At 34.7% G+C, this 12,147-nt stretch overlaps 1 long non-coding RNA gene across 1 annotated transcript in view; it reads left to right on the forward strand.

Moving 5' to 3' along the window:
* Positions 1–2,037: 2,037 nt before the first annotated feature.
* LOC141275761 (uncharacterized) overlaps positions 2,038–12,147 on the forward strand; it is a 184,158-nt gene continuing 174,048 nt past the window's right edge. The window contains exon 1 of the long non-coding RNA XR_012324049.1: positions 2,038–2,153. This is a non-coding gene — a long non-coding RNA (uncharacterized lncRNA). The remainder of the gene's footprint in view (positions 2,154–12,147) is intronic.

Raw genomic sequence — 12,147 nt, forward strand, 5'->3', positions numbered from 1 at the left:
GTGATCAGGTTCAGCTCCAGCCTCCTCCTCAGTGGTATTTCCTATCTCTATATTCACACTTTTCATAAATGGTTGCTTATTCAAGCAGGGCATTTTCAATACTTTTATCCATACTTTCATGCTGTTACCCATCTTACTTTTATGTGAATATTTCATAATTCCTAACGTACTCTAGCATGAATAAAAAATATATACCTTTATTTAAAATGTGCGTAATTATACTTCTGCTGACTTGAGGGGAAAAGGAAACTTTCCAAATGGAATTAATTTTATCCCAAAATGAGCAATTAATAATGTATATTATGTACATTACATAGACTATTCCTCATTTAGAGAATGGCACAAAATTCACTTTTTTCCTAATTAAATTGTGCTTTGTTCAAAAGTGTGTGTGCATTATTTATTGCTGGGCCTGATTTCAAGAATGAAAAGAATTAAATATTCTCAGTACCACAGAACTAGTTTTGGTTTTCCTTTACCAGGTTCCATCCTTATATGCTTAACATGAGCTGAAAGCATTAGGGAGCTACCTAATTCCACAGGCCACTTCATCATCAAAGTACCAAATTCAGTGCTTCCAAAATCCCCAGTATAGAATATATCAGTTGCCTGTTCTCAGAGTCTCCTTTTTTTCTGACCTTTATAATAAATTTTTTATTCTTCTGTTTGAAATCTATTTCTCATGGCTTGCTGGTGATCTGAAATGCTTTGAACACTGAATAAAATATGTTGAGCTTCTAATCAGAAAAATTGGGTCACAATTTTTGAAAATAGGCATGATAATCACACATAAAAATGAGGGAAAATTGAGGCAAAACAAACAAAAGAAGGAAGTAAATTTCTTGGATTTAAAAACGTTGCATGTGACATTCTTAAACTGCATTTTGTTTTTGCCATTCTTGGTATGTTTGTATGTTTGTGTGCTTACTGGCACTTTTTAACCACCATTAAGCATTGTTTTGTTGCAATTGCTGCATCAGCCAGTGGAAAGCAAAGCATTTCTGGTCCAATTCTGGTAAAATTCTGACAATTGAGAGGAGGACTTTGAAAGGCAGTCCCCAGAGAGAGGGGTATATTTAAGTCCCGTCTTTACGTAGGTTAATACTCCAGGCATTCCTGTCTCCTGATAAAAACATTCCTGGAGTTATTTTATGCCAAGGAATATCCATTTTTTTGTCCTCATAGTATGACAGTTTTGAATAAAAATCAAATGTTTTTAATCAGACCATTTAGTTCCACCTGTACTATACCAATCTGATACAAAAAAGAATGTTCAGAGATCATTTAAAACCAAGTAAACAAGAAGTTCAGGCCACCTGCCCAGTCTTGGAAAGTTCTGTTTTGCATTACAGTGCACTCAGGGTTAATTGGTTTTAATCTCAGTTTGGATCTCATCGCTCAGAATCACCAGAAACAAAATATCAAAATGAATGGATATAATGGAAAATTTTATTACTGGCCATTCTGAATGATCTTTGACAATATAAAGAAATGCAAGACCTTAGATATATGGCATTTTATTTGTTTAACTTAAAACTAGAATGGGGGCTTCCCTGGTGGCGCAGTGGTTGAGAGTCCACCTGCCGATGCAGGGGACACGGGTTCGTGCTCCGGTCCGAGAGGATCCCACATGCCGCGGAGCAGCTAGGCCCATGAGCCATGGCTGCTGAGCCTGCGCGTTTGGAGCCTGTGCTCCGCAACGGGAGGGGCCACAACAGTGAGAGGCCTGCGTACCACAAAAAAAAAAAAAAAAAAAACTGGAATGGGAGAGGGAGATGACAATGTTCGTTTCCCAAATACAAATTTCAATCCCCTCCCAAAAAATAGCTGAAAGAATAAGTAATCATAGACAATAAGAAATTAATTTAGGTTTGTATTTAACAAACTAAAAGTAATTAAAATATCTACAGGAAGCCCCCAATGACATGGACTTAGGAGAAAAATATTTTTTAAAACAATCCTGTAAAATGACTCAAAGAACTCAAAGATCTAGCTATAAAAAATATTTTCTTGTCTTAGAGGCCTCTGTTTCTCCTCAGAATGCTGTCATTATTGAAGATGCTCCATACTATAAATGGCTGAGAACACACAGAACCCTGCCTGTCTTTCATCCCACCAGGAGCTCCTTGCAACTCTTTTGACAACTAAATGAGGTAAGAGATAAACAATTGCATAGTGAATAGTCACGTGCTAGGCATATGTCACTTGTTTTGCTTCATGGTAGGTCATTGCTAGATTTTCTCTGAAAATCAACCTGAAACAAATTCTGTTTATATCATGATTTTGCCTCTAGATAGCTCTTGTGATGATTGTAAGTATATATACACCATTTTAAATGGGAGAGAATTTCAATTTTACAGTCAAATAAATATCTCCTTAAGCACGTGATTATTTTAGTCATCATTTCCTTGGATTTGTTTGTTTGCTTGTTTCTTCGTTATTGAAGTGGTCACTTTTGCAAATGCTGCCCTAGATGTAGATACACCATGGTTTTGAATACAGGTAAAAGTAAATTCTTTGGTTGGTTTCCAGGAAACTTGTTGACGCCTATCATTTAATTGTCAGCAGCATTGAGAGCTCATTTCACAGGGGACACTCCCATAACGGCAACCTCTCCACTACTGTTTTGTGAGGGATTGCTTAGAAGAATCATTTCATGGACATCCTATGGTATATTTTTTTTTCCCCTTTCAACTGGTTACCTTTTCCCCTGGAATTCATCCAAGCCCTTTTCCACCCACTCACAGTAACTTTGGGCATCCCCCCCACCACCCCCGCTCTGGCATTTCACTACTCAGAGAAAGCTTAATGCCATCTGCAAAGTGGGAAATTCAATTTAGAGAAGTTGAGAAAATGTGAAATATAATTGATCTTAGCATATTTCCAGTAGGACCCAGCACTTAACCATTTTATATCTGTTTGAATGAATGCTGTGGAAAACCCAAATAATACGGTTTTTTGTCTGCTTGTTTTTTTTTTTTTTTCACATTACAGTATCAAGTGACCAAACTTTATGCATTTTAAATTGCATAGTTTAAAAATAATTTTAACACATTTAATTCTTTAAAAATATTTTATAATAAAGGCACCATACATTGAAGACTTACTATGAGCTAGAACAGTATTAAATATTCTAATTTAACCCTACAACAAGAGGTAACTATTATTAACTACATTTTACTATTATTAACTACATTTTAACTACATTTATGTACATTTATGTACATATTACAATGTACAATGTACAATTGTAATGTACAATTGTACATTGTACAATATGTACAATGTACAATTAACTACATTTTACTATTGAGGAAGTAGCTTAGAAATAATCTTTTTTCTTACCCAGGTACACAAAGCTAATAAAAGAGATAGAACAACAATATAAATCAATTGCCTGAGTACTTATCAGTTACAAATTAGCATGACTGTAAGTACAGTTTTAAAATCAGTTCATCTAAAGTAGTGTTTTCAAATACTTTAACAGTGAATTATTCTTTTCCTAAAAAAATCTAATGCAAAAGAGATTGACTGCATTTTGTCATGTAATATTTATTTTTCTTTTTGACAACAATAATGTGTATACATTGTAAACATTCAAACAGCATGGAAATGCACAGCATGAAAAGAAGTGAAAATTCTGTTTGACAAACACAAAACTTTCAGATAGTAATTTAGGTGACTGCTGAAGTCCCATCAGCCTTGGCATTCAATTTATTTTTCTAATTTATTGGGTTGTTTAGGAAATAGAACATCTTGACTCTTACAGACCAGCAAGAGGGTATGACCTTGTATTTGTGTGTGTATATATGTGTGTGTGTGTGTGTGTGTGTGTGTGCGCGCACACACAAGCATGCACAGATATGAGTTACAAAAAAACCCAGTACAGCTATAACCATCTAAATCAAGGACACATGTCTGAAAGTTCAAATATAGTCCCAGAGATGGTAAGAAAGATTTTAAGTTAGGGCCTGCACAAAAATGAATTCACCTGGCAGCAGAAATCAGTATGCTAGTGGACTACAGTGTGTTAAAATGTATATATAACACATTTGAATGTGTGTCTTATCAATTTATTACAGTTAAAATATTAAATTGGAATCAAATATCAATAAACCTTTCAAGACACCTTTAAGAACTAAGGTTCCATAGAAAACAGTGTGAAAATCACCTCTCAAAACAGCACGTCCACAACTAACCCCCTTTTTTTGAGCACTGTAATCCTTTCTAAACTCTGCCTAAGCTGTAGATCTTCACATGAGATAGTTGGAAGATAAATACACAAAAACACACTCTCACACTCACTCATGTACACGTGTGAGCGCACGCACACACACACACTTCTCTAAACAATCTGTAGCCAATACCTACTCTAAAGATATCTGTTTGACACATATCAAATATGTTTTGATCCTGGGGTTGTAGAGAAATAACGGAAAGTCCTAAGCCAATGGCTCATAATGGGCCATACCAAAGGTAAGAATATCATTTGGAACAGACAATTTGTATAAAACAAAGAATATGGTTAAAGTTAAAAGTAAAACAACACATAAAACCTATGCTGAGGTTAAGATTGGTGTTTATTTTAATCCTTGGTTATGGTACTCAAGGAAGTCAATCTTTTAATTTTTCCATGAATATGTTTTCTTAGGGGAAGAGAATGCTCAATTAGGGATATTATCTTCAACACTCATCCATATACAAATTAGTTATTTTAAGAGAGGTCCAGTCTTGAAAATCATAAACTTAGATTCAGTGGCAAGCAGATTTTCCTGTAAGTTTGTTTGTTTGTTTTATTCCTCATGTGGCTTGAATTCAAAACTATGACTAAGTCCTTGAACCAAGCCTCTAAGTCGTTTTGCCATTTGATTAAGTACCTGTTCTGGCTAAGAAGCTACGTTTGTGCAGATGGTAGAAGAGGCATGCTAAAATATAAAAGGAAGACCAATTTCTTCCTATTTTTTAATGTTGGCCTTACAGCAGTTGAGGGATTTAATTATCTTCTTTTGAATCCTGTTGTGTTTTTTTCTTGTTAGACTTGGTGCAGCTTTTATTATTCATTTCTATGATGGCACAAGATGAACTGAAAAACACCAGGCACATAAGGAACTAATTTAACTTGGGTCCCAGTTAAGAATGAAGGAAGGTCTTGGTTCTGTGCCATATACAAAAGTGAGGGGCAGCATTCTCTGTTGCTTTTGTACTATTTAATATACCATCTAAAATAGTCCTTTCAAATGGTGGTTTTCAACGTGGGTCTTCTGGCTCGCTGGAGTTCCATGAAAGTCCTCCACAGCCATCTGCATAACAGTACCAAATACAAATAACAAAGGTAAAAAGACAGGTGAAAAACAGGACTCCGGCTATAGAAAAAGTAACATTAAAAAATAAAGAAACATTTTAAAACAGCATAATGAGGCTTTTCTTTTTTCTGTCTTTTTTTTATTTTTTAGCATTATGAAGTAAACTGTGTAGGAGGTCTGAGGAGTCTTTACTGTTTAAATATAGTCTATAAAACAAAAATTTGGGACAAATGCTAATAGTTTTATTTACACAGTTGATTTCACATGTCAAAGTGTTTAATAACATTGGAAGAGAGAAATATAGATCCATAATCCCTTATATAAAATTTTCAAAGTCAGATGTGTTTCAGAATTGAGAATTTTTCATAATTTAATGAGGTAATAACAAGATATATGACATATATCATGTAACATCACTAGGAGTGTCTGTCTGGGGTAATGCCCAGTAATTAAACATGTTAGTATCTACACAGCAAAATGTATGAATATTCCCATTAAATAGAATAAAGAACATAAATAATCTCATTTCCATCATTTCAGGGCAAGTCTTGCCAAAAAAACTGTTTTTGGTGATTTCTGCATTTCAGATGTAGTTAAGGGATTATGCATCTCTATTGCCTAATAGCTCTCCAAGATGGCACACCAGTTCACACTCCCACCAGCATTTATAGATGATTTCTTGGCAGGTCTTTATCATCCTTGAATTAATATCCAGCATGGTGTCTAGCTCATAGTGAGTATTAATTTTTTAATTGAATTATTTAAGCAAAATATTACCATCAAGAAGAAGAACCAAAATAACACCCTCTGGGGAATGTTCAGTGAGCAGTCACTTGGAAATAAATTGAATAACAAAAATATGGGGTTTTCTCAGATGCTGTAATTTGGTTTTGGTTTGAGTAAGGCTAAACTAAAAAAGATCTGCATTTCCCAAGGCATTAGGACCCCCAAGAATTTAAATGACCAAGCTGTATGCAGTCAGTTACAGATCAAACACAGAGTTAGTCCAGTTTAGGAGTTTAAACGGCCAAATATAAAATGTGTTAGAAGTGTTTCTCATACCTTTACAGTGATCATGCTAGGAGCTTATTGACAGTTCAGGATACAGGATTCTTCTAGCACAGAGGTTGGCAAAGTTTCACTATAAATATAAACCTCATCAGCTGAAATCTAATTATTATTATTTTTCCTTAAGAATACTATGGCGTTTTTCCTATCTCATATCGTCATTAAACCACAGCAGTCCTTTCTAATTAGCATTTGAGGGTGTTTGTCCAAACAGTATCAGATCTGAAATATACCAAAAGTTATCATAATATGTAATGCAATTCCACCAAGAAAAAGTAATCCTTGGAATGAATCTCAAAGAGTAAGTCTTTCTTGGTTTAACACAAAACAGATTAGGCATCTAGAATATTCACCATTTACTTGTGAAAACAATTATCTTGCCCTGTTTTTTGACTGACTCTGCAGAGATGCCCCTCTCCTTGGTTCTGGGCTACCAGCACTCTCCAAACCCCATAGCTGCCAGGCATATTCTTTTAGAAAGTGAATATTCCAGAAATGCCTTTATCATCAGCTCTGGATGTAGAGAATGCTTCATGAATTTCCTCTGAACATCAAAGCTCTTATATTTTAGAAATTATAAATATTTAGGAGGGGAAATGTTAATTCAGAGATTTACATTTTTTGTTTGCCCCCTACTGTTTACCACTCCTTCCAGGCCATCTCTCACCCTATCATAGTAATGTGTCTAAGCCATTCATCTGTTTAATCATGTTGGTCCTTTTCTTAGAAACCGCCTTTGGTTCCCTTTTACCTTTAGTGTAAGAAAAATTATTTTGTATGTTTGTCACTCTTATTCTGAATTTACTTCTCTGGCTTCAAGTGTCTTCCTTCCTCACCTGCCCCAAGTATACTTGTGCTTCAACTTCAGCAAACTCCATGCTGTTCTAAAAATACCAAAACCTTGATCTTGTATTATACCATTGTACATTCTTGTCTTTTTGTTTGTGATACACTCCACTCCTTCTCAAGCAAACTCATATTTATCCCCCAGGAAGCAGTTTAAATGTCATCTGAGGGAAATTTCCTAACGATCTCCCTTTGCGCTTTTATAACACTTTTTACATCCTTCTATTATAGCACTTTGTCAATGTCATTTTAAGTATTCTGTGATATTTCTATCTCTTCTTAATCTTTCTGTGTCTTTCCAGAACATCTCATATTGCCAAGCATATTTTTGGTGCCCTGTAAATGTACCTTGATTAAATAAAAATGGATGAATGTTTCATGGATTCGTTAACAAATTTCTTTTGAGGAGGGGTCAGTTCATGACATAATAAGAAAACTCCACTCCAATAATACAGAAATCCATGGATTTTTTAACTGAAGAAATAAATATTTTTCATTTTGAACACAACTTATGCTATGATGAGGCAAAACATCATGCAATGTCTGTGAAAATAACATCGTCTGTGTTCATGAGATTTGCAGATCTTTCTCAACAATCAAGTTCCTAAAAATCCTCTGATATGTGATAAAGAGTGGAGATGAAGAGTAATCCAAGTTGTAGTAAATGTCAACGATGAAGGATTATGAGAATACCAAACACGTGTGCTAAATTGACTTTCTTCAATATTGCACACAATTTTTAGAACTATGATGTCCTAAAAACCAGTGACAAAGAAGCCACCCAGGCCCTGTTTTCATGCAGGGCTGAGCCTGATTTCTTTATGGCACATTCTTCCTGGAGCCCAGGACCTTTCTCTAGGCTATTTTTTTGCTGTCAAGAGAACAAAATGCAGGACTTCCCTGAACTGCCATCCTTCCCTGCCCAGTTTCACTGCTCTCTGCCAATATCACCAAGCAAAGCCCAAGGGAACCAGGACCTGAAAACGAACCATTTATTTGGTTGCATTTCCTCACAGGGTGATATGCAGTGTTCATCTAACTTAGATACTACAACAGCTGAGCAAAATAGGGTGTCACAAATGAAACACATTACAGCTAATCCAAAATTATTTGTATTTGGAGTAATTGATTTGACTCTCTTCCCATGATGGCTGTACCAGGAGACATCTTTTCTCTGAATTTCCATTTTAACATTCCTACTTGAACCTAGGGATCTTATACTCTTCTACTGAAATTGATATCACCCAGCATGAAATCCTCTATTGAATCTTCCCCTTTTATGCGGGGAAAGAGGAAGCACTTAGCTTATCCCCATTTCTCTACACGTCATTAATCCTATATTTTTTTCTGCAGCCCTGAAAGAAAAAGAGTTTTTATTATTTTTGCACTGGTGTTCTTATTTTAAATAATCCTACTTCCTGAAAGGATTTATAGAAAAAATATAGGAAATTTTAGAACCCCCAGATATTATTGTCAAATAGGAATTAGTGTCTGGATGTTGTACTCAGCTATTAGGAATTTGGGTTGAAATATTCTAAAATTTTGCAATTTTTACATAAATGTGGATTATGCTGGATATTCAGGGATATTTCTCAATATAAAGATTCAAATTCTTTACCATCTCTGGAATATTGACTTATTTGCCTTTTATGATACTAACATGGTACTGTCTTGATTACTGTACTTTTATAATAACTCCAGAAATCCCGTAGTGTTATTCCTCCAACTTCGTCCTTTTTCAGAATTTTCTTGACTATTCTAGGTCCTCTCCATTTCCATATGAATTTTAAAATCAGCTTGCCAGTTTTTACAAAAATGTCTGCTCAGATTTTGATGGGGATTGCATTGAATCTATAGATCAATATGAGAAGAACTGACATCTTAACAATAATGAATCTTACAATCCCAATCTTAATAATACTGGATTTTGTAAGAGAAAAGATAAACTCATGTGCTTTTATCTAATCTCTTTACTGGAAGGTTTGTTTATGATCTTTCATTTTTTTTTCCACAATCAGTCCTCCCCTTCTAACTTCTAACATAGAAAGTTTCAACTGTTGCTAAAATAAACAATACTCAATTCACTTAACACAGTTATCTTTTCTCACCAGTTCTCTATTTTCTTTCACAACTAGATCAATGGAGTCAAATTGCTGTTAATACATTTTCATTACTAACATTTCTGAGATCTAGTTTGGCCTACAACTTTACACCACTAAGTCACTAGTGTTCCCATCCTGATCAAACACTAATATTCCTTTTCTTAGTCCTTTTCTTCCTGATCTTTTGGTGTATTTCACCACTGCCTTTTCTCTCTGTAAACCTCCCTTTCCTCATTGAATCCTAGGGACTGTATATTTCTGGTTCTGATCCCCAAATCTTTGACTATACTTTACACCAGCTATTAGATCTAGTGTAATATTTTCTAAAACATATTCCAGAAAGCACCAGCTCCTCAGGATATTGATCAGCAAAAAAAAGAAACAAAAAGAAATATTAAATATAGTCAGCCCTCCATATACACAGTTTCCACATCTGTGGATTCAGACAACCACAGGTAGAAAATATTTTTTTAAAATTCTAGAAATTTCCAAAAAATAAAACTTGAACTTGCCACTTGCAGGCAACTATTTACATAGCATTTACCTTGTATTATGTATTATAAGTAATCTAGAAGTTATTTAAAGTATTTGAGGGAGTATGCATAGGTTATATGCAAATACTACGTCATTTTATACAAGGGACTTGAGCATTTCCGGATTTTGGCATCAGCAGGGTGGAACCAGTCCCCCACGGACACCAAGGGACAACTGTAAGTTTAGGCAACACAAGCTTAGAGTTCTTCAGTTTGAAGCCTTTAATATGCTAATGCACATCATGTATCACATGGAAGATGTTACAACATATGGCATTTACCAAACCTGCAAGCCTTGTGATATAAGCTCTGAGCAAGTAATAGGGTGTTAAAAATTGCCATGCCTAGCAGGGGAACCTGAGTAATTCAGGTATCTTCCCATTCCTTAGTTTCCTCTGTTTTATTCATGTACAATTTTCCAGTCTCATCTTCGAAATTTAGCATAGATTTTTAAAATTTTATTTATTTATTTATTTATTTAATCTTTATTGGAGTATAATTGCTTTACAATGGTGTGTTAGTTTCTGCTTTATAACAAAGTGAATCAGTTATACATATACATATGTTCCCATATCTCTTCCCTCTTGCATCTCCCTCCCTCCCACCCTCCCTATCCCACCCCTCTGCACTGAGCTGGTCTCCCTGTGCTATGCGTCTGCTTCCCACTAGCTATCTATTTTACGTTTGGTAGTGTATATATGTCCATGCCACACTCTTGTGACAAAGCATAGATTTTATTACTCAAAATATCAATTCTTGATTTTTTCTTTAACTTTTCACCATTATAACAGTTATAATGATCCTAAAATTTCAGCACAATATTCCTTAACTTGAGAGATAGCTTTCTCCTAGCAGTGAGTAGAATTACTTTTAGTTTAACAGGTATTTTAAAAATAATTTTGAGGGAGAGAACAGGGGTGGAAATGGTGTTGAAAAAACAAAATCATCTTGGAGGAGAGCATAGCTCTGAATTATAAAAATATTCCAATCTTCCATTCTGTGGTCAGAGGGAAAAACTGAATCTCAAAGTACCAATTATGGGTTATAGCTAGTATGTTCAAGATGACTAGAAGTACTCTGCATCAGAATACAGAACACTGTGGTCAGACTAGGAGGAAGATATGCACTTAAAAAAGTTTCAACAGTTGGACTAAACCAAGCTCCCTCACGCCCAAAAGAAGAATGATTTCAAACTCTAGTAAAAGCATAAGTTTCCAGTCAATGTGACAGAATGGCCTAATCAGTAGTAAACTGCAATGAGTTTAGGGGCTATTTTACCTTCTTTGGTTAATATGGTATCTGCCATCTTTCTGAAGCTCTGCAAAAAATGATGTTCCCTGACTTCCAGGGTAAAAGTTGGCAAGAAGTACCAAGGTCTGTCCACGTTTATGAAACCAAGAGCTTAGACTATATTCTTTGGAATTTAAGAACCAAGGAGGGGGAAAAAAGGTAAACAAGCATCCATTAATTTAAAATTATTTATTTCATGTAAAGAAAAAAAAGCACAAGAACATTCATGCTTGATAAATGAAGAGGGATAAGGATATATATTTTTGAGTTCATTTTACATGTGATTTATTTTAACAGACTTTCTCTACTGATTTTTAACTTGGATTTTCCAACTCACATTATAATATTAACTTGCAAAATAAATGTGCTTTCAATTTTGTTTTAATATGAAGTCATGGGTATTTGATCAATATTAAATGAATATTAAAAACATATTTATCTAGAATCAAAAATATGAAGTACCACAAGGAAGGAAGTATAGTTTTTGCCATTAATCATTTAAAGATATTTGATAGTTGTGCTGCCTGCTGGGTCTTTTGGAGCAATGAAATCTTTTCTTCTATTTTTTTCATATTTAAGAATAATGAACAGATTAGAATTCATCCTGTTCGCTGTCATGGTATAGAACCTTACAACAGGGAAGATTGACTAATGTGTTGTCTCATTTCAGAAAATGAAACATCTTTTTTCTTAAAATCCTTATTTACTGTGGTTTTGATATGAGAGATGTTCTAAAAGCCTTGGGAGAATGATTTTCATTGGAAAGGTGATTGCATATCCAGGTTCTCCAAAGTGTACTTTAAGTTAAGCAATTTGTGGCAAAATTAACATCTTAGATGGTGTGATAGTCAATGTTATATCAACTTAGATAGCCTAAAGTCCCCAACTATTCAATTAAATATTAATCTTGGTGTTGGTGTGAAGGTTTTTGGTAAATGTGATTAACTCCACAATCAGTTGCCTTTAAGTAAAGGAGATTATCTTTGATAATTTGGGTGGGTCTGA

This window comes from Tursiops truncatus, chromosome 11, assembly GCF_011762595.2.
Source record: "Tursiops truncatus isolate mTurTru1 chromosome 11, mTurTru1.mat.Y, whole genome shotgun sequence".
NCBI lineage: Eukaryota > Metazoa > Chordata > Mammalia > Artiodactyla > Delphinidae > Tursiops > Tursiops truncatus.